This window comes from Ambystoma mexicanum, chromosome 6q, assembly GCF_040938575.1.
Source record: "Ambystoma mexicanum isolate Mex_15411 chromosome 6q, UKY_AmexF1_1, whole genome shotgun sequence".
NCBI classification, from domain to species: Eukaryota; Metazoa; Chordata; class Amphibia; order Caudata; family Ambystomatidae; genus Ambystoma; species Ambystoma mexicanum.
The window spans coordinates 4,519,360-4,541,436 of record NC_090937.1 but is presented as its reverse complement, the minus strand read 5'-3'; the positions used below and the strand labels follow the sequence as shown (position 1 = coordinate 4,541,436).

Sequence of the window (22,077 nt, the reverse complement as noted above, 5' to 3'; positions counted from 1 at the left end):
ACAACTCCGCTATCAATGATTTCCAGGCCATCATGGTTCCCGCCTCCTCCTCCCCTCCTACAATGCTCGCTTCTAGCCATGCCATACGGTTTCTGCGTCCGCCCATTTCTGCAACTCTTTCCACCACACCTCCACCTGTGGTCTGTGACATGTCTTCCACCCCATGGCAATTCATCTTTTTGCGAGCACATATGCTAGGTCCTTCAATTTACTGACATGCTTGAGTTTCTGCGGTCTGGGGAACCCCGCCAGCAAGCAGGCCCAGGCTGTGTGTATAATAATCTTGACCCCCTTCTCCGCCAATTTCTGTGCTACTTCACCCCAGAAACGCTCAATAACCGGGCATGACCAGAACATATGTACCATGCCAACCTTTTCTTCGTCACATTTGGGACATGCTTGTCGTCCTGCATTTTCAAACCTAGATATCCTCTGGGGTGTCATATATGCCCTGTGCATATATAAAGTTGTATCTGGTTTAGTCTCGCATTTCTCAAAACCTTCCTATGGTACCCCAGGGCACGTTCCCACATCCCATCCTCCATCGGGGCTCCTACTTCCGCTTCCCAGTCTAGCCTCAATAGTGTTAGTTCCTTCCCAACCTTAGACATCATCATGTCGTACAATCTAGAGATCTTGTGTCTGCGCTCTGTTATATCATATATTACATCTATGATAGCATCTGATTCTTCTTCCAGTACCGTTTCGGGCGATGTTCTCCTGATTCTTTGCACCTTTCTGTGATGCGTAATATACTGGCCCATGTGAAACCCCGTTTCCTCCCCCAGCACTTCAAAGTCTACAATGGTCCCCTCCCGCCAGATATCCCCCATTGTTACTAGCCCGACTGTTTCCCAGTGGTTCCTGATTATCATACTTAGCTGCTTGTCTCCCCCTGTTGGTGCAACCAATGGTATCTGCGGGCAACATGGGGTTGGGTTCTCCATCAACAGACATGCCCTACGCCACATCTTCCACCCCAGCACCATCATATTGGGGCGCCCTTCCATTTCTGTCTTGGGCAACCACATCATCTCTTTCAAATAAAATGGTGCACAATCTTGTCCAAACAATCTGGATTCGGAGGTCTCTTCATCTGAAAGCCATTTAGCTACATACTGCAATTGGCTCGCTACATAATAGACCTCATAGTTAGGCAGTTTTATCCCCCCTTTCTCATAAAAGTTCTGTAACTTCTATAGTGCCACTCTATTCCGCGTGCCATGCCACAAAAAATCCCTGCGCATACTGTTCAGTTTAACAAAAAACTTCTTGGGTATCAGGTATGGTATATTCTCAAAATAGTGCAGGAGCCTAGGTCAGAACCACCATCTTTAGCATTGCCCCACGTCCCATCATTGCTAAGGGCAGCGTCACCCAAAATCTCATACAAGTCTCTATTTTCTTAATGTCCACCTCGGTATTATGTCTATGCTCCTCTTTTACTGTGTGGTACACGTCAATCCACAGATAGCGAAAAGCACTAATCGCCCATGGTATCTGTAACGCCGATAGCCGTCCCACTGGAGTCCCCCTATAGCCGCCCAATGGGAAAAGGCTGGATTTTTGAGGATTCACCGCTATACCAGACAACCCCCGCATCTCTCTCCATCACTTCCAAGATGTACTGGAGATTCTCCTCTGGGTGCCTCAGGTACAGCAGCAAATCGTCCGCATACAAGGAGATCAGGTGTCGTTCCCCACCCACAGCAATGCCTATGGTATCGTATTGTTGTCTAAGGTATATTTCCAGGGGTTCCAGAGCCAATATATAAAGCATTGGGGACCATGGACATCCTTGTCTGGTGCCTCTACAAAGTTGCCATCTTTGCGATGTCACCATTCCTGTTCTAACTCTGGGCAACGGTTCACTATATAGCATCTTCGCCCGCTGTATGTATCCCGGCCCCATTCCATAGCCCACCAGGGCTGCCAGCAGCCATGGCCACTTGACCGAGTCGAAGGCCTTTACTGCATCCAGGGACACGATTGTCATTTCGCCTTCGCTCTCGCTCCCAAACTCAATCACCCGTTGGAGTCGTCTATGATTGCTAGTTATGTTGCTATTTGGGACATAGCCTGTCTGGTCGGGGTGTATTAGTTTGCCATTGTCTCTCCGCAATCTGTTTGCCAAGACAGCCGTCAATATGTTGCTGTCCTGGTTCAGCATCGACAAGGGTCTGTAATCTCCCTATTCTCCACCAATCCCCTCATTATGGCCATCCTGCCATTTGTTTCCACTATCTCCTGCAACAATTTAAACAGGACATGCGGCGCCACCCAGATGAGCACTCCCCTAGCATAAGCAGAATATGGCAAACCCACCACAAATCCTTTCCATTTCTTAGCCACCATCTCCATCCTTTCCCGTGTCAGGTGAGTGTCCTGCAACAGTGAAATGTCCATCTTTTGTCTGCGCAGGTACAACATGAGCTTGTTCCTTTTTAAATAGCTATTAAGCCCCCTGACATTCCACGTAAATATTTTAAGGTCCCCCATGGCCTATTAGAGTTCCCTCTCCATCCCCACCGGTGCAGTCCAAAACTAACTTCCCTCTCAGTCTATATAGGCTCGTTCCCCACTTCAAACTCCCTTTAACTACAAACACCCCAAACCCCTCTTCCCCTTTCCCTCCCACCTCCCTTCCCTTCCCCAACTCCCCCCCCCCACCTAACTGTTGCCCAGCTCCATCCCTGGATCTCAGGCACCCCCGCATCTAGCTCTTTCCGGCAATAGCATGTACTTGAAGCTTAGCAGGGTGAGGTCGCCCTAATGGCTATCCTGCTACTACTACTATTACTTGGGGGGGGGGGGGGGTAAGGTGCCTGTGTCCTGCCGCTCCTATTTGCTACAAATCAACCACAGCATGCTATGCATTTTACTCATGTGCTCAACACTCAAAATTCCATTCCGCCACATAACAGCAAAATCAATGTTATCTTAGTCTGGCTTGACACTACCTACCCATACCATCTATCAATGTCTTAATCAAGTCTCTACTGGGATACCCCGCAATGTGAGACACCAGTATGCACACATCATCTCAATCACTTATCATGCTCTTCCTGGGCCCGTGGCGCTTCTTGTTCCAGGCAGCCCTGCAAGTCCAGCCATGCAGCCGCTTCCTCCGGGGTGTCAAAAAAGAACATTCTACTTTTGTGCAATACTTTAAATCTTGCAGGGTACAGTAGCATGTATTTGATGCTGGCCATTCGCAGCCTTCTCTTCACCGCCACATAGCTAAACCGTTGCCTCTGGACCAGCATTGTATAATCAGGATACGCTGTAATAGTAGCCGTGGCTCTTTCAATCTTTCCTCCTTTATGAAAATACTCCAAAATCTTCTCGCTGTCTTTATAGTTCAATATCTTAGCACTTATTGCGTGGGGGGGGGTCCAGGCTTCAGTTTTCTCATGAGAGCTCTGTGTGCTCGTTCCACTGTGAAGCCTTGCGAAAGTTTATCGGCCCCTATTTCCTGCAGGATCATGTCCTCCACGTAGTTCGTAGGGTCCTGGCCTTCCTCTCCCTCCGGCAGGCCGACCACACGGATGTTGTTCCGTCTCGCTCTTCCTTCGGCTTCCTCCGCATGGTTCTCCAGGTTAGCCACTTGCTGTTTTAGTATGTGGACCTCCTTTGCATTTGCAGTGCTGGTGTCTGTGTTAGTTTTGACCGCACTCTCCAGGCTGCTCATTCTGTCCGCCAGCGCCCTGACGTCTTGTCGCAGCAAGTTGACTCCTATCCCCACTGCGTCTATTTTAGCCTCCAAGGAGGTTCGCAAATCCGCCATTGCTATCCCCCATGAGTCTCTTAGCTCCGTTATGGCCGTTAGTATCTGGTGGTTCTCGGTCCCCAGGGAACTTTCCGTGGGTGCGTTTGCGTCAGTGTACGTCGACGCCGCCGGAGACTGCTTTGTCTTGGCAAACGCCTCCATCGTGGATTGTTTGCTTTTGCCTTTGACCACTCTCCCCGTCATCTTACAAATTTGATCAAGTGTCCAGGGCCACTTTGGCTGTGGTGTTGCAAGTCTGTTTCTCAGACACGCCGTGACGCTGGTAGGTCACTCCAGGCATGGGCTGTTATCCTCGGCATGCCCCTTATGGATCTGTGTGCGCTGTGCTATATTTTCAGGTGGGTTATGTCCTCCCACGTTTTCAATTAGCTTTACTGCTTATTGTGGATTGCTGCTGGTCTCAGTTGGGCCATCAGTCTATTGGGCTCTTTATGTTCTGTGCCTACTGTACGCGATCACTGAGGCAGTACCCATGCCATCTGCCACCCCGCCCAGCCTTGTAGCTCACTCTCTCCAATATTAGCAATGTCTGAGGCAGAGCTGGAGGCCTTCCCTTTCCACCTAGCCTTTGGCACTTGTATTTGTTGACACATTGATATAGCTCAGCTTGTATTAGGTGCTCAATTGGCGCCCCCACTAGCTGATAGGTATCACAATTTGAGTCTTGCCACTGGCCCCCGATTTCATGCGTACTTGTAGGCGATGTTGTTTCCAGTGGGCCACGCCAGGTCCTCTCCCTTAGTGCGGCTCCTATTCCGCCTTTAGCCTGCAGAATCCTGTGTCTCCCTCTTCCATTCCGCGCGGGCGCGCCGCTCGTGTTTGCCGGGGTTCTGCTCAGTCTGAGATTGCGTTATGCAGCCCCTTGGATTCCCTGTCCAGCACGCCCTACCACCCGGTCCACCTGGCTACGCCCCACTTGCGGTTACAGCCGCGGGCCCGGGGGACGCCCGTTACTCCCCAATGATTCACTGCTGCACAACAGCCCACGCACTCAGCCGCTGTTCGGCGCGAGGGCCCCTCTGCCGCGGCTAATGCAATGTTCAGCCTCAGTCGCGCAGGGCACGGGGCGCCTTGTTTGATGTCAGCGCCGTCGTGCACCCACTTATATGATGCCAGCACTCGTTCCGGTTATTGTTCTATACTATCAATCCCATCCTTCGTGCGGGAGGAGTGCCCTGCGAGCCTCACTGATCCCCTTTTCGGTCCCGTCTGACTCCCGGTGTTTATTCAAGTCAGCGAGCCCCATTCACTGGTCCTGCACACACGGGTGCCTCTGCATATTCCGGATCGCTCAAAGCGCTGTCATTGAGCCTCCGTTCTTCATTTGCCCGGTGCCCAGCAGCTGTTGTTCCTACGGGTCACACGCACACCCCGGCTCCCGTCGTGCAGCCCTTGTATCTCCGGAGCCCGTCACACGCGGGCGGCAGGGAACCGCACACTAGATGTTCTTGCGTGGCTGGGGGGGGCCGCGCGGGCTGCAGATGCCGGTCCCCACCAAGCCGTCCATGCGACCACTGCCCTCACGACCCGGGTCCGCCTGTCTCCTCGGGCTCTTCACGCTAGCTCCGCGTCCCCGTCGGCGAACCCAGCCCACCGATTCAAGCGCAAAGATCCGCACAACCTCCAAGGGACAGCGTTTATCCACTGCACGCTCAGATCCGTACAGCTGTTTTCACCGTCGCGGACGCATCTCCTTTGTTGTCTGCCATTTTGGACACATTGTATCGGAGCAGCCGAATGCTTCGATGTCAGTTTCACTTCTATTGCTTAACCCAATTCCCTTGGATTATGTGCTGTGGCAGGGGCACACATTCATACTCCAGTGCTTCCAGTCCTGAAGCGGCTTTTCTATTTTGAATGCGTGTTTCCACGGATCGACGTCAGATCTCCGGAGCAGCTCTCTTTAGGCACGTTCTACTCCATGGCTAGTTATCCACGCCCCCCCAATTTAGACCGTTTCTATCCTTAAGATACCTTTGACGAACAAAAGAACTGATGGTTTCCAGCCCAAGGAAATACTTACTCCAGTAAGAGACATGGTCAATTTTTTCACCAGCTTGTGAGCAGATAACCTTGGATGCGTGGACCCTTTCTGTGATGGAGAGGTTTCCAGATCTGCACAAAGAAAAGAGGATCCGTAAATGGAACCCTCCCATCCCCTGCACACCTTACAATCCCGTCAAAAAGCAGTTAAATCGTTAACTGAAAGCTTTGTTAAAGCGTTCTTTTTAGGACTACACATTTGAAAAAAGGGCAACTGTTCATATAACTGTGATAAAGAGAAGTGTTTTAATAATCAGATAAACAAAACAAATCGGTCAAAAGATCTACAGTACAACTTAAAAATCAACTTAAAAGTGGCTGACGCATTTCGAGGAAAACATTCTCTTCTTCCAGAGCCAGATGATTGTTCTGAACTGTAAATTAAGAATAGAGGAGAGAGGCAATAAGGTTCAGACCTGTGTATATACATGCAGATGACTGTTGGCACGTAATTCCGATAGCGTGACTTATTTCACATTTTTCATATAGTGCTCTAATAGATCCTATACAGTCTAATTCATTAACCGAAGTCACTGAATACCGCGTGCCCCAATCATCCCAAATGAGGGTACTGAGTAAATGTATTGAGGACTAGCCCAAGTCGTAGTTCTCAGAGCAACAGTATTAGTGGATTTTTGGTCTGATATACTCAATCATGTTGGCATTATAGGACATGAAGGAAAAACGGGGGATATATTCTGGTAGGTTATGGGTCAGACCCTCACCAATGTATAGTGCAAAAAGTGAATCCAAGTTTCTTAATGGGTCGAAGGTTCCTGTGGTTAGGGGACCATTTGTCTAGGGTAATGTGTCCTCCGACAGTGCCTGTAACAAATAGTTGCGCATAAATAAAGAATACACAGAGGATCCGTGAAATAACAAAAGCAAAAGATAAGGTATAAATGGCAGCTCACCCGGGTGCGCAGATTTATAGGCACATCAAAGTCTATCAGTGTGGTCTCAGTAGTGCGCATTTCCGTATTAATGTTTTACTTTTATGCTGCAATTAAACAGCAAGCAGCTGTGAAGAGACATGAAACCATGTTAATCGGGTGAAAAAGCTGAAGCTGTGCATGAGGCGGGAAAGGTCATGTAAATCTATTCTTTTAGAATTCTTACCAAGTCGGATCGGGTCGCATGCGCCAGTTGAACGAAGTATACGATGCGCGGAAGATAATCCCAAGCGGGTGTCTTCCGTGCGGTGGGCTTCGGACAAGCTCGCTAATGGCAACAGTTGTCAAGGAACAGACGCTAGTAGAAGCGCGTCCCTTGTCTGGGTAAAGAGAATGGTATTCTGGGTAAAAGACAATGTGGAAGGATTTAGGAGTACGTTCAGCTCGGGAAAGCGAACATGCTAACCTGTCGGCCTTGATTAACTGATGTTAGTGGTGTTATAGGGAACCTTCAATGATAATAAGCTGGTCAATATAGTGCATTGTCTATAAGGTTCCAAGAAGGGGAGGAACTGGATGAAAAAGAGAAATTAGAAACAAAGAAACATAGAAAAAATGCCATATGTTAAGTTGGACGTGAGGCGCAATGACTTTGGATTTACATGTCATAAAGTGTCAACTGTCTATACATATGATCCCCATCGGTGATGCCTTACAGAATTAGGTCATAAGTCAAATTTTACTACATCTTCAGAGGTTAACTGTAGAGTCTATATTGCGAGAACACGAACTGGAGAGGTTGTTATCTGTGTTATGGATGCTAATTAGATCAATTAGTAGACATGATTTATAGAAAAGCAATATCTATTCATGATGTTAGCTCATGGATGTCAGTCAAGTGGAGACATACAATAGTTAAACAGGAGGTCATAGATCAGACATGGTCATGTATTGAACATGTGCAACTATAATTCAAATAAAGCATTTCAGTGTAAATTCATCATTGAGCCCTCTAGGGAGTAGGGTGTCAAGGTAGTGAATCCAAAATATTTCCCTGCGTGAGAGGTTTCCAGATCTCCCATCTACCCTTCCCCAAATAACAATTTTCATCCAATATCATGGCCAAAATTGACATGGTGCTTTACTTGGGTGCCATAGAAGTAGTGGAACCTCACAAGCAGATGGAAGAGTAGCATTAAAAAAATGTCAGAGTTCCAAAGAAGGAGAAAACAGGGCAGTAGTAAATACTCGATCACTCGGATTCCAATTATTTTCTACCTTGAGTGAGATTCAGAATGCTAACATTTCCCCAGATATTCACTTTGCTGCAAGAGTGGGGGTTTGGCTGTCTGCGGTAGACCTTCATTTTGCCTTAATGTACCTGCCGATCTGTGCTGCACACAGTAAGTGCCTCCGCTTTGCGATGCCAAGCCCCTTTAACAAGTTCAATGGCCCTCCATTTGGTGTTAGCCCTTCTCTTCTGCTTTTTACAAAGGTCCTGTTGATAGTTGCATCCTTCAACAGAAGGGGTGGGGAAGACGCACCTCATCTAGGCTTACCTGGGCAACTGGCAAATTTAAGGAACCTCTTAGTCAGTGACCTTACTCTTTCTACAGGGAACCCCAGTTGCTTGTGTACTCCTTAGGCTCATCAGTAAATATTAAAATGTCATAGCAAGTGCTGAATCAGACCATCACCTATAAAAAATTACAGTGGCACACGTCAGATGGGGGGGGGAGCCGTCCCCACCTTGAGAGGATTCGGGCCATTCAAGAGATGGCCATGTTTTCTTGTAATCCCCAATGGGGTCAGCATTAAAGTATCTAAGATTAGTTGTGCTAATGGCATCTTGGGCATTTTAGCAATCCCGCATGGAAGGTTGAGGAACACTCAGTTGCATCTGGTATACAAGTGAAAACAGTTCTTTCTTCCACAGTCAATGTTGATCTACATTCCCTTCCATGTCAAGCACAACATCTCTTGGTGGGTTTATGAACCAGACATCTCCCACAACGTTTGGTTTGTTTAGAAGGGGACCCTTTGTCTCCATTTCCATGGACTCTCATCTATCTCTCTTGGGATGAGGTAGCAGCAATGAGTCATTTGCAAGAAGAAAACCTCTGGGGCCCAAAGGACTGAGGAGCACATAAGCAGTCTGGAACTGGCAGCATTCTTTCTATCCCTCAGCATTTCTTCCCCATCTTTGAGGGAAGTTTGTTACTATTTTAACAGGCAGTTATGCGGTTATGTTCTACAGCAACAAACAGGGCAGAAAAATATGACCCTTTAATATCACCCTTTCTAATGGATTCCTTTCTCCCACAGATGCCTCATCTATGATATTCAATGTCCAGCGCAGCTAACCTTTGGAAACTTTTTCGCCACAATAGGGTTCAGTGCAGCTATGCATCGGTCTGCCCAACGCCCATATATGCCCCATGCTGCACATTTCTGGACCAATAGATATCAAGGCACCACACCCAGTGACCTCCGTCTCCTTTTTTCTGTGCACTCTCTTTGCTTGATGAACAAAGCTACTTTGAACATTTTGCGAAAGGCCCACTCATGCTAAGGCCAAGGGGTTTGATCCCTGCGTGGATTGTGTTCAACAAATGTCAGTCTCCAAACCCCATGGGATTAGTCTATACTGCGGAACACAACCCTCAGGACTGCGAGCCATGTCAATTGATGCATCCAAAGTCTCTCTGGGAGCGTGAAGCAAAACTCATTACCCTTTTTACACAAGAAAAAAGTGACAACAGATCTTATTAGAGTTCACAGGGTGCAGATTAAAGGTAAGAAGACTGATCCCTATCCAAAAGGAGAAGCAGCAGCATTGCAAGAGGTCCAGTTTACCGAGCAGTTCCTCAACACCACTCTCTTTCCTCCTTGAAGAAGGGTAGGCACTACTCCAAGGTCTTCCGAGAAGCGGCTCAGCAGGTATAGTTTCTTGCCCAATCTTCGACTCCAGAGGAATGAGAGACAAGACCTTCAGGCTGAATATGCTTGAACTCTTCGCCAAAGCTCTGGCGGCTTCGGCCTCTATGCCAATGGTGTCATCTGGACCCAATAACTTTGCACAAACTGGCATTAAGTCAGCAAAGTGTCACCATATGCCTAAGGGCTTGGCCCGGCTCCTATGGGCAACGATCCAACCCTGCGCTAACACACTTGGCCCATGGGTGCCACCTCTACCTCAGCGTCTTTGGTGCCATTCAGGCCTCCTCTGGAGTATGCCGCACTCCAAATGGGAACATTTATTTTGAAGTTGGGTGAAGGGTGATCCCATCCTTATTGGGATGAACCCCTATTGCTTCAAGAGTGAGGGACTTCCCAGAGGAGTGTTACGGGGAGGTAGAAGGATTGTTGGAACTGGTTTAGACCTGCAGGAAGCTAGCTGTCTGGAGTTGGACATCTACCTGGCAGTTCAGAACCTGGTGCTGGAAGCAGGGAACTACCTGCCTCTGCTTGGCAGTGGACCGGGACTTCATTAGACAGTTTAAGCCCTTGAAGCCATTACCTTAGAAAGGCAAGGGAAAGCCCCAGCGGTATCTTATCCTTTAGGTTGGTTATTATGATGGTGAAAGGTCCTGAAAAATATTTGAATCCTGAAATAGGATCACTGGCAAGTTTCTGGAAGCTTTCAAAATGTATATCATAGTTTTATGGAAACTAACACTTGTGAAGTCATCGATGACCAGACCCTTCTGCTGGAATGAGGAGTTCATGTGATGAGTTCTGTTAACAATCAGCTCCTTGGGCCAGGGAAAGAGAGGATGTATCGGAAGGAATTCCAGAGTCTACCAAGTCCACACCCTGAATGTGCTTCAGGATGCTCTGCATACAGTTGTTTCGCCTTGAATGATTTTAGGCATCCTCTTGATTTGATTGCAAGGATTCAAACAGAGCCTCCATGACTTTCATCCTGTTGGGTTAATTCTCAGATTGTCATAGGCCTGCTCATAAACTGTTCTACTGAATGTGCCTTTCTGCCTTCAGCATGGTTTGGAAAAGAGACCTTCTTCGAAAACCCTGCAAAACGGCTATGAATCTTTTTTTTAAATATCCAGCAGGCAGTGTTGGAAGTCCAATTTGGAAGCTAATGAGTCACTGAATCACCCTGAGATGGTTCATGTGCCTGAGCAACCGTCACCACCACCTTGGTCTTATCCTGAGATGCAACTATGGCAAAGACAACAACACTGTTGATGCACCTTTTTTGTTTTGCCACTGCAACCTAGCAAGTGGGCACAGGACAAAAGCAAGAACAAAAGTCCACCCGGAGACCGCAGGAATATATAGCTCACACAAGTAATCCATGCACCCTTTCAAAGCAAACCTCAAAATTCGGGCAGTACAAAGCAGGGAGAACCATTGAGGCAAATATTCAATTCAATACCTAGCCAAAACCAATCCCAGAATAGTGTAGCAAAACCCAGAGCTAGGGCTTGAAGAGCATTCTATAGTGAAATTCCCCTGGTGTGACATTGTAGGCCCACCACCACCTTAGTAACCCAAATCAGTCTGAACAGGCATCAAGCCTTATAGAATGAATCTGCTTGGAGGTAGCTTAAGCGTTCACCCCACCTGAATACATCCACCAGATCAAACCAGAAGAGAAGCTGGGCTTCAGAAGAGCAGAGGTCTCCCATGATTCTCATTGAAGCCGCAGTCCCATTTTCATGGTAGCCTGGGGATCTGTGAAGAGATGACCCTTGTCATGAAGTGTTATCCAAAGCTTTACTGGAAGGAGTACAGCATATCCTATATGTTATATTAACTTGTGTGAATTCCCTCTTTGCTTTTTGCACAGCACACATCAAGTCGGGATAGAAGCTCACCCTAGCCTAGTTTGTATGTAGGTCTGAAAGTTGTGTTGCCTGCTTCTGAGCAGTTCTCAACAAATCATCTCTAGCTCCATAGTTGGAGGATTCTTGGTCTCAGAACCAAAGAGCAATGGGCAGTAGTACTAAGAAGTGTTTGCAGAGTTGCGCCTCTGGGAGGATTTTCTTAGACTTTTTACAAAGATAGTAATTGGCCTGCAATATCATATTAAAAATACCAAGAAGGCAAATGTTGCTTCATCTAGCACTTCATTCTTGGTCCTCTACTTGTGCCTCAAGTGTCCGAGCTGCACCTGCTACTCAAGCTAGATTACTCAAATCTTTGTTGGACCCATTTGGCGCTTAGCCTCTGTGACTCTGGCAGCAATATCTACAAGGCTCCTTAGATCCAATTTCATTAGCAAATTCTCAATCTTGAGCACTAGAATGTCTCTCGCCTCCCTTCTCTCTGAGAACCACATTGTGGTTCTCCGACAACTCTTCCCTCATGTGCCCCGGGCTGCTTGGTCAATATTCCTGATAACTTAAGCGCAGTGGGTCGCTAAGCAAGGACCACTTTAACTAGGGTGTAGTCCTCTATGCACCATCCGCTGCTTACAGGCTACCTCCCCTCCACCCAGCACCTTCATTCCCAGCGGATATTCAAAGACCTGATGAAATGTAGTTTACTGCCGGTTTCTAGTATTTTAGTTTAGTGAGTTCAGTATTGGAGCAGGAGCACATCGCATGATGTAACATCCTCCCCCCACTTGCAATGTTCCACTTTGCCTTTGGGTAGGGGGCAGAAATAGAGCCTTGTTCCATATTTTCAAGACTCCAGGAAACCGATTCTTACTTTAATCTTTTCTCAATTGGATTAATGCTCTTCTGAGTCTTCGGCCTATTTTATGAAAAACTCTATAACCCGTCGACAGGGAGCTACGGGGATGAGGGAACAGTCATGCTGGACCGGGTGCCTCTCCCAAAACTCACCGTGCAGCAGGCCTTTGGTATGGAGGCGGATATTTCTGAGCAACAGATCTCGGCCGCAATGCAGCAGCTACAAACAGGCAAGGCACCGGGACCTAACGGTTTCCTGGTGGAGGTATGGAAACGACTGGGGGAGCGGTTGGTGGGACCACTGCATTGCCTGTTTTCTCAATGCAGGCAGGACGGGTGTCTCCCGCCGGATCTCTGAATGGCAAGCATTGTAGTTTTCCCAAAGCCAGGTAAGCCACTGGAGCAGTGTGTCTCCTATAGGCCAATCTCCCTGATAAATAGTGAAGCAAAGATCCTCACCCGGGTACTAGCTGATCGCTTTTTGGGGGTGATTGTTTCTCCGTTTCACCTGGACCAGTGCAGATTCATGCCGTCCAGGTCCACACGGATGAATCTGCATAGGGCACAACTTGCCATAGGTATGGCAGAGGAGGTGCTGCTCCCACTGGCCCTCCTCATGATTGATTTAGAAAGGCCTTCGACTCCGTGAGATGGGATACTCTGTGGGAAATCATGGTTCACATGGGATTTGGTGAGAACTTTCTGTCCTGGGTTTGTCTGATCTTCACCTCTCCGGTGATGACTATTAGGGTGAACGTAATCTCCTCACAGACCACCTCCCTGGAACGTGGCACAAGGCAGGGATGCCCCCTGTCCCTGTTATTATTCACGCTGGCAGTTGAGCCATTGGCGATACAACTCAGGGGCTGCCCAGAATGGGAGGGATTCAAATGGCCCCAGGGGGAGAAGAAAGGGTGTCACTGTACGCCAATGATATCCTAATATATATGATTAACCCGGGGGTCTCATGCCAAGTGGTAACTCGCATATTGACGGCATATCAAGGCTTCAGCGTACTCAGTTAATTGGCATAAACCGGTCCTGTTCCCAGTGCCGGGGGGGGGGCAACGTGATTCCACCAGACTGCTCGTACACAGTTGCGGCATCAGATTCAAATATCTAGGCATCCATCTCAGTCCGAACCTAAGGGACTTCTCCCGGCTTAATCTCTCCCCTGTGATGAACAGGTTTGCATCAGATATAATACACTGGCAAACTCTCCCACTGAGCCTGCTGGGCAAAGCGGCCCTTTTTAAAATGATAACTCTTACCAAATTCCTTTATGTGCTGCAGAATGCCCCGCTCCCAATTCCCAAACACATTTTTACGGAAATAGAGGGATCCCTGCAAGGGTTACTGTGGAGGGGGAAGCAACCACGAGTGGCATTAAAAACAGTTCAGAGGTCGGTATGGGAAGAGGGTATAGGCTTGCCCAAACTTTGTAGGTATTATTGGACGGCACAACTGGATGCAGTAAGCGACTGATTACACAGTGACCCAGCACACCCTCAAATTGCGCTGGAGAGAAAGAAGACAAAGGGAAGGATGCCTGGCCAGGTATTGTACGCGGGGCTAAGGACAGAGGGACTGGGCTCCCTGGGTTGGCGCGGCATACTTGTCAAGTATGGTCCGAAGCACACTTGGACATTGGGTGGGGGGATAGACCAACCCTCGACCAACCCATCTGGCACAAAATGCATCTGACTGATTTACTGAAGGCGGAACATCTTAGTAGCTGAGAGACAAAAGTGATAACCCCCTGGCAGATGTGGTGTAGGAGGGCCGATTTAGCTCCTTTGAAACGCTGCAGGAGAAATAGGGTCTGCCAATTCGGGAACCAAGGAACTGGCCCTTTTGAAGGAGAGATGGGAAAGGGATGTTGGGTGATTAGAATCAGAAGAATGGGTGGAGGCCCTAATGTTTCCAAGTGAGGTGGAAATCGTGGCCAGGTTTCGGCTAATACAATTTAAGATACTCCACCGGGTTTATTACTCCTGCACTGTACTGGCCAAATTGGGCGTCGTGGGAATTGATGCATGTCTTGGGTGTGGACAGGAGGGCGGCACCGGTGTCTAGTCAAATGGTCGACAGACAAATGGTAGACACAATTTGGTCGACAGGACAAATGATCGATTTTTCTTTTTAGTTATATATATATTTTTTAGGTTTTCGTTTAGGGAAAAAAGGGGTTTTTAGCAAAAAAAAAGGGGGTGGGGGACCTGCCCAAAAAAAAAAAAAGTGAAAAAAAAACATTCGATCATTTGACCTGTCGACCATTTAGATTTGACAATATGACCTACAACTGACGGCACCTTCTACCATATATTATGGGACAGTGTACGGATCCGGGTCTTTAGGGAGACATACCTGCATAAACTGTCTGCTACTCTGGGCACTCAGGTGCCACTCAAACCGAAAATGGTCCTGGTGAGGGTCTGGGGGGACACTGGGTTTACAAACCATGGTAAACTACTTCTGGGGATGACTCTTGGGCATACTAAAAGGTTGATCTCAGCATCCTGGGGTTCATCGGAACGCCCGAGACTGAGCCAATGGATCGCAGAGGTGGCCTGATGCTCATCCTTGGAGAGGATAGTGTACAGAGCGAGGGGTTCTCCCCAAATGTTTGAGAAAATATGGGGCAAATGAGTGGGGGAGGGTTCAGCGTGAATGGTAGTTTGTTTTGTCCTATTATAAGGTCTTCAAAGCGGGGCATGAGTACCCGCCAGCACCCTGTGATTTGTTTATTATGACATAACACTTTTGTCACTCTGTGGAATTTGTGGAATCAAGCTTCTACACCTATGTTTGTTTTCTTTGGCTTTTATGTCATAAAGACTAGTTGAAGCAAGATCCAATGATCCAATAAGTCAACAAGCTAATATCGGGGATGAACCCTGGTCTATATCAAGGAGGGTTTTGGTCCTGGTAGAGGAACACTAACCATAGAAAACAGCCTTTTGCTCTTTATGTGCGCACAGCTAATTTTTCTATCTTTTTCTATCTATGTCAAGTCATCTTTAGGGGGAGTGCAACAACCTCCCAAATCAGTCAGTATGACCGTTATGGTTTCGACATGCTCTTTGGCAGAATAGCAGACAGACATTTTGGGACACTGGAAGGATGAATGTGCAGAATTGCTGATTCAGCACCACAATCGTTAGGGTCTATGTTAAATGTAGAGGGACTTGCACCCTGTTATAATGTATGTCTTCCTCTTATCCGCGAGTGTGGTGATGTCAGTGTAGAGTGCACGCTATTATGTGATGTCACTATGGAGTGTTAGTGTTATGATCTGAATGTAAGTTCCAAGGGGGACAGTTGTAGAAGGAGAGCTGACTAAGCAGGATGTGCCATTTTCTGCTACCATCTTAAACAATAAACCCACTATAATTTACCTACTGGTCCAGGTGTCTGTCTGTGGGACCACAATACTTCACTGGCGACGGGGATGGGATCCTGTCGTGGAGGGGGCAGCAGTTGAGCAGTACACCGCCCTTCAAGGTCTGTGTGCCTGGGAGGGCTGCCGGAGCAGGGTGGCATCAGCCAGGCAAAGCCTGCCTGCAGAAGAGGAGGAGCCCTCTAGGCAAACCTAGGGAAATGGTCTAGCACAAGTGGTAGGAGCACTCCACCATGCGCCACTATGGGAGTGCATGTTTGTTGTGGCCTGTGTGTTGTCTCTTAAGGGAGAATATTAATGTTTTTCTTTCAGGTGGGGTCTGGACTGGGGCGTTGGAGGAGAATTTCCAGAATGTCCTCTTTTATGTAATGGTGACATTTATTGCTGTGTTCTTTGTATTGAGGGTGGTTGCATTTCCAGAACTTGTGGGGGAAGATGTTTTAATTTGATCAACATTGGAACTACGAGTCCGGGTTCTACCTAATTGCATGTTTCTGAGACAATATTTTCAAAAGTCGTCAGTGAGAGGACGCAGCAGTGTTGAAGGAATTTATTGATATTTTGCTGTGTTGTTCTCACCTGTTTTGTCCTTGTGTATGAGGTGTGCGTGTGCGTGAGTGGGAGGATGTTGAGAATGTCTGTTTCATACCGTGTGAGGATATGGCTATTACTATGACAAATGCGATAGCCTGGTGGATACTAGGGGTCCCATATTATGATGATGGTGATGTACCGTGGGGGTTGTAGTGACAGTGTAGTGACTGTCGGTGTGAGGTGTTAGTACTGTACTGTGTGTAGGGTTGAATTGGCAGCCTAGTTTTGTTATAGGGGTCCCATATTTTGAGAATGGGGTGCTGCTATGGCGATTGGGCTAGGGCCAAGGGTCCCGTTGGGGGGATTTGTAGTGTTATGGTGCATGGTGCAGTAGAGGAGTACTGCGGTTGTTTTCATGCATTTTGGTAGGGACTAGGGGTCCTGGGAGGTGGCGGTGCATGGTGCAGTAGAGGAGTACTGCAGTTGTTTTTATGCATTTTGGCAGGAATTTGGAGGAGTACTGTAGGTGCAGTTAGGGGCTGCGACTAATTACGGCAGGGACTAGGTGTCTCGTGATGTGTGGTGGTTTATTGGCGTGTGGTCTGACGCCATCAGGTTAAGTGTTTGGTTTTGGGTGTGCTGTGTTCTCTGTGTTGAGAGCAGTTTCAGGGACTGATATATGTATTTTGTGCATGTTGTTGCTCGGTTGAGCTGGGTCAGTGCCCGGGGGTGGCAGCCCTGGTGCCCTGGGGTGCAGACCAGGGTGGAAGGTAGTTGGTGCACGGATGGGTATTGTCAGTGAGTGTAATGTACTTTTGTGGGACGCTGGGGTGCGGCAGGCCCCAGGTTTCAAGGGGCAGCTTGAAACTAGTGGAGTTCGTTATTTTATTGTTTTTGTTCCTCAAGTGTTTTTCCATTCCAGTTTGAGGGGAGGTGTTAGCCCTTATTCCATTTCGGTGGGTTCCTCTTTTGGGTTGTCATTTTGTGGGAACGGAGTGGAGTTATTGTATTGTTTGGCATGGTTTGGGGTTTAGATCCATTCTTTGGATTGGATCCATTGGGTTTAGATCAATCTGTGTGCCTCGTGTTTTTTTTGTGTAGGTCAGTATTTTTAGTGCGTTATTATGCGTGGTGTAGGGTTATTTATCTGGATGCTCATTGGTGGTATTTGGGGTGTGTATGGGCTCCATGTGGACAGTTTCCTAGGGTTGGGTCGCGTCTACATTTGGTGTTTGTGTCGATGGTGCAGGTACGCGGTGGCCATACGTATTTGTAGGGTATGGTGTAGGATGGTACTAAGTGCGGGAGTAGGAATGTACCAATTGCTTAAAGTTCTCTTGGTTTTCAGAAATGTAGGGAGGGAGAGGTGTTAAAATGTATGTCTCCCTCTTATCCCAGAGTGTGGTGATGTCAGTGTAGTGTGCACGCTATTATGTGATGTCACTATGGAGTGTTAGTGTTATGATCTGAATGTAAGTTCCAAAGGGGTCAGTTTTAGATGGGGAGCTGGCTAAGAAGGACATGCCGTTGTTTGCTGATACCATTTTAAACAATAAACCCACTATAACTTACCTGCTGGTCCTGGTGTCTGTCTGTGGGACCACAATACTTCACACCCTCTTCTAAAAAGATAGAAATCCGGCCCTTTTAAAACCAGAGGGCACAGGCACGTTTGTCCTGCAGGAAAACAACTGTCTGTCCTGTCACAAAGCATACTCCAAATCTTTCATGCTTTGGCGAAAACAGAATGTTGCTGTCATTCCACATAAGTAACTCCATCACAATCTAAAGAGATGTTAGGGTGAGTTACTGTTTTGTTAGAGGAAGGTGGAGATTAACCCCTGCCCGCCTGTATACCAAACTTTGTCACACTAGAATTGCTTTAAGTGGGATATTAAGTTAGATATCCGGGTATATCAAATTAGCAGATTTGTTCAGACAAATCGATTTCCCAATGGTTGACCTTTTATGTTTCATATTGATAGCTCACTCCAGCTACCACTGTAAGCAGGGTTGACCCCTCTATACGATTTTCGGGGATGGCATTAGATACTGTATATGCCCTGAACCATGAACTAGACAACTTTATTTGAGATCTTCCAGCAGAGTGGTCAGCTTTCACAGGCCATGATATTGTATTTTTGGTTTACTTATCTGATCTAGGATCCAACTTTGGACGGATCAGGGCTCAAATCACACAATCTGTTCAGGCAGCTTCCAAAAGATTGAAATACAGAATGGCAAGGTTAGGCATTCTAGAAGCAATGAAGGAATTACAAAAAGCTAGAAAATGGCTACTCTTTAACACAAGTGCATCATTTTAACTCCTGCATTGACCTTGCATTCCTCAGTCCTTAATGGGCACTAACATTTGGACTCCCTTTGTTTCAGGTCACATCCAAGCGTCAATCCGCTTTGCTCTTTGGCCCCCACAACTATAAATGAGCGCTTGATCTTATATAAATAACATTTTGAAAGATCGAGTGTTGGCACATGAATAAGGCAAACAAATTGATTCCTTCATTCATCGTAATGAAGCAGCAGCATCAACTTCTGAGGATAAGAATAGGGATGCATTCAAAGCAGATTTAAGGGAACCTCCTTCGCAACGGACAGCAAGACTGCAATGCATCACCTCCAGCCTCACTCACTGGGAGAAGTAAAGGAGTGCAAAATAACCCATAAGTATGCAGGCTCAATGGCTTCTCTCCACAGGCTTAATTCAATTGGGGCGAGATTTAGATCATCACACGAGTGCTGTATTGGCTGCGTTCAGGGTGAAGCGAAAATACTAAGATATCTAATAAAGCCAAAAAGCTACCGGCATATAAATTACACAGTATGGCCACCAAGAAACAAATGAAAATCAAAGTCATGGTAATTAAACTTATTAGGGAGGAAAAGGACCATTTTGAGTCTGAGATACTATATACATCAGTCATTCCCCCTGAGCAGCTACAGTCTCAATATCTTTGAGTAGGTGATCTCAGAGGAAGAAGTCTCGAAAACAACCCACTTCTTGAAAGGGAACAATTCAATGGGACGAGATGGCTTTATGAATGTGCATATTCGACTCCTATACTAGCTTTGTATACAATTCCACTAAAGTCAGTTATGGATCCTATGGCAGAGTCCAAAATCATGATCCTATCCATAGCAGGGAAAGACCACGGAGCGTGGGTCTTACCGGCACAGTTCTAATCAATGTTTTTTGTTTCAAAACACTTTTTATTGTTTTGCATAAAACAACCCAACACAAATGAAACGCATAATACCATCACATGATAAGGAGACACTGCAAGGTACATAAACAATAGATCAGGAGAATTGCCTTGAAAAGAAAAGCCGTCTAGAAACAACACAAATAATTCCCCCTTGAAAAGGCTGGGTCCTTCCTCCCTAACCCCCCACTGCCCCCACATCTTGTCCCCATTTTCCGGGGCAGCCACTAGCATTGTACACACTCTTCTCCAGGGTCATACAGCAATCCATTTCAGCAACCCATTTTGCCAGCCGCAGTCGATCCGTTGCACCCCACATTGCTGCAACCATTCGCTCCATCAGTCTGGCGGCTGTAGACACAAACATTTTCTCATACCTGGTGAAGGTAGTTTCTCCTCACACCCCCAAGAGTAGCAGCTGCGGGTCTCCAGGAATGACCAGTCCCGAAACAGAGTGCATTTTATCCGAACACTTCTGCAAAAAGTAGCGAACCTGAGAGCATTCCTAATGAATATGAAAAAAGGTACCTTCCGCCCCTCTGCATCTAAGGCACTCATCGTGTTCCACTCATCCCCATTTGAATAGGGCTGTACGCGAGTAATAGAGCCTATGGAGAATCTTAAGCTGTATTCGCCTTATGTGAGCGGCGATCCCTATTTCCCTCTGGGGCAGCAAGGCCTCCACCCAATCCCCTGGTTCCAGCGGGCCCAGATCCCTTTCCCACTGTGTCTTAAGAGCGAGAAATTATTTTGTGGCAAAGGCAGTAAGAACCCTGGTAGAGGTTGGAGATAACCTTTGTATTTATAAGATCTGGGGGGGGGGGACTTGCCTCTATCAGGGAGAAAGTCGGCATATCCTGGAGTGACTGAAACTGAGCCGACAAGGCGTGTGCAAATAATGGTATCTTTCGATCCCTGCAAGCCAAACATTTCACACAACTCAGAAAATAGGTTCGGCGCCCCATCCCTCACCACATCTGCCACACTCAACATCCCACACCCTATCCAGAACCATAGTTTATCAATCTTGTCCACCTCAGGGATGTGACCATTGTCCCATAGGGGCTGAGCAAAGGTAGCCCTTCTCCCACCCGCATGGCAATGAGTCCCTCCACACCTGTATGGTGTGCTGCATCATCGGTGGAAGCAGCCACATCTTTCGACCACCATAAAGAATATGAGGGGGAGGGAGACCCGTCATCCATCCCGCTCCATCCCAATATGTGTCAGTCGCACATCCAAGTGCAGCTAATCATTTACAACTGCCAATTGACCAGTCCAATAATTGATGCGCAAGTTAGGGAGTGTGAAGTTCTAATCAATGTTGATGCACAAATGTTTACCAAAGTAGTGCCTTCCGGATGTATGATTTAATGCAACATTTCACACAGTGACCAGGCAGTCTTTATACAAGGTCACCCGACCTTTGAACATATCTAGAAGGTTCGGCATTCTCCTAATATTTCTGCAAATCGCCACCCACATTTAAATATAAATGAAAACACTACCTCTTTGCTTGATTAGTGCCTTAAATTGTACCATTTCTTGTCAGCCATGCACAGCAAAGAGCACGACACCTGTAATGTTGATATGAACTAGTCTTACACATTGCCCTGATGTACCTGATTTTGGTATGTGTCTTTTGATGTGTTGTGTATTAGCACCGAGGAACGACCACAGACTATCTGCTCACAAACAATTGCAATAGGCGGGGGCGGCTAAAGAAGAATGCCCACTTTCCCTTTCATTTGAACGGAGACTGAAGACGTTGGCCAACATTAGGAATAACACCCAAAGTAAGCGAATCCCATGTGCAGGAGTTGAACACAAGCTCAGAATGTTTGCGGATAGCCTAGTCACACTGTAAGACCCAGTGTTTTCACTCTCCACCCCTATTAGAAGAGCACGTATCCTATGGAGTAATCACAGGTTTTAAGATGCATCTCGCTTAATCCCACATTTTGAATTTTACTCTACTTACTCAAAGATGTGTATCTGATTAAAAATAGGTCCCTTACAGTGGCCACACACCAGTATTTGGTATCTCAGGATGCAGTCCACCACCTCCATACACTAATGAGCACGTTTTCATGGAATGTTGAGGCAGCTCAGAGAAGACCTGACAGGTTGGAAACTCTTGCACATTTTTTGTTTAGAAAGAGTGGACCCTATAAAAATTGACATTCTATAATGTCAATTTTTTTACAATCTAGTTCAAATATCCAAAATACCTTTACATACAAATAAAATGTAATTAATAATGAAAAACCATTTAAAAAAACAACCTAGGGCAATGATTAAAGACACATTTTCGTCCCAAATTAATATGGACCAAAACTATTTCTTTGAATAGTCAGAATTAAAACTGTCCATTTATTTAGGGAAAGGGCAAGTTCTAATGTTGGCTAGTCTCTGACAGTCTAGCACCCAATTTTGTGTAGTTTCTGGTTCCATTGACTGACAAAAGCGACATAAAAGAGAAGTAGCATTAGTTGGGCCTGTTGCCCAATTTTTAGTCCTTTTCTTTCGTGTG

The 22,077-nt window shown here is 46.8% G+C and overlaps 1 protein-coding gene across 2 annotated transcripts in view; it reads left to right on the top strand.

Annotated features, from left to right (window-relative positions):
* The window catches only part of TDRD7 (tudor domain containing 7), a 2,843,905-nt gene that overhangs the window by 2,556,886 nt on the left and 264,942 nt on the right, over positions 1 to 22,077 (top strand). The window lies entirely within an intron of this gene.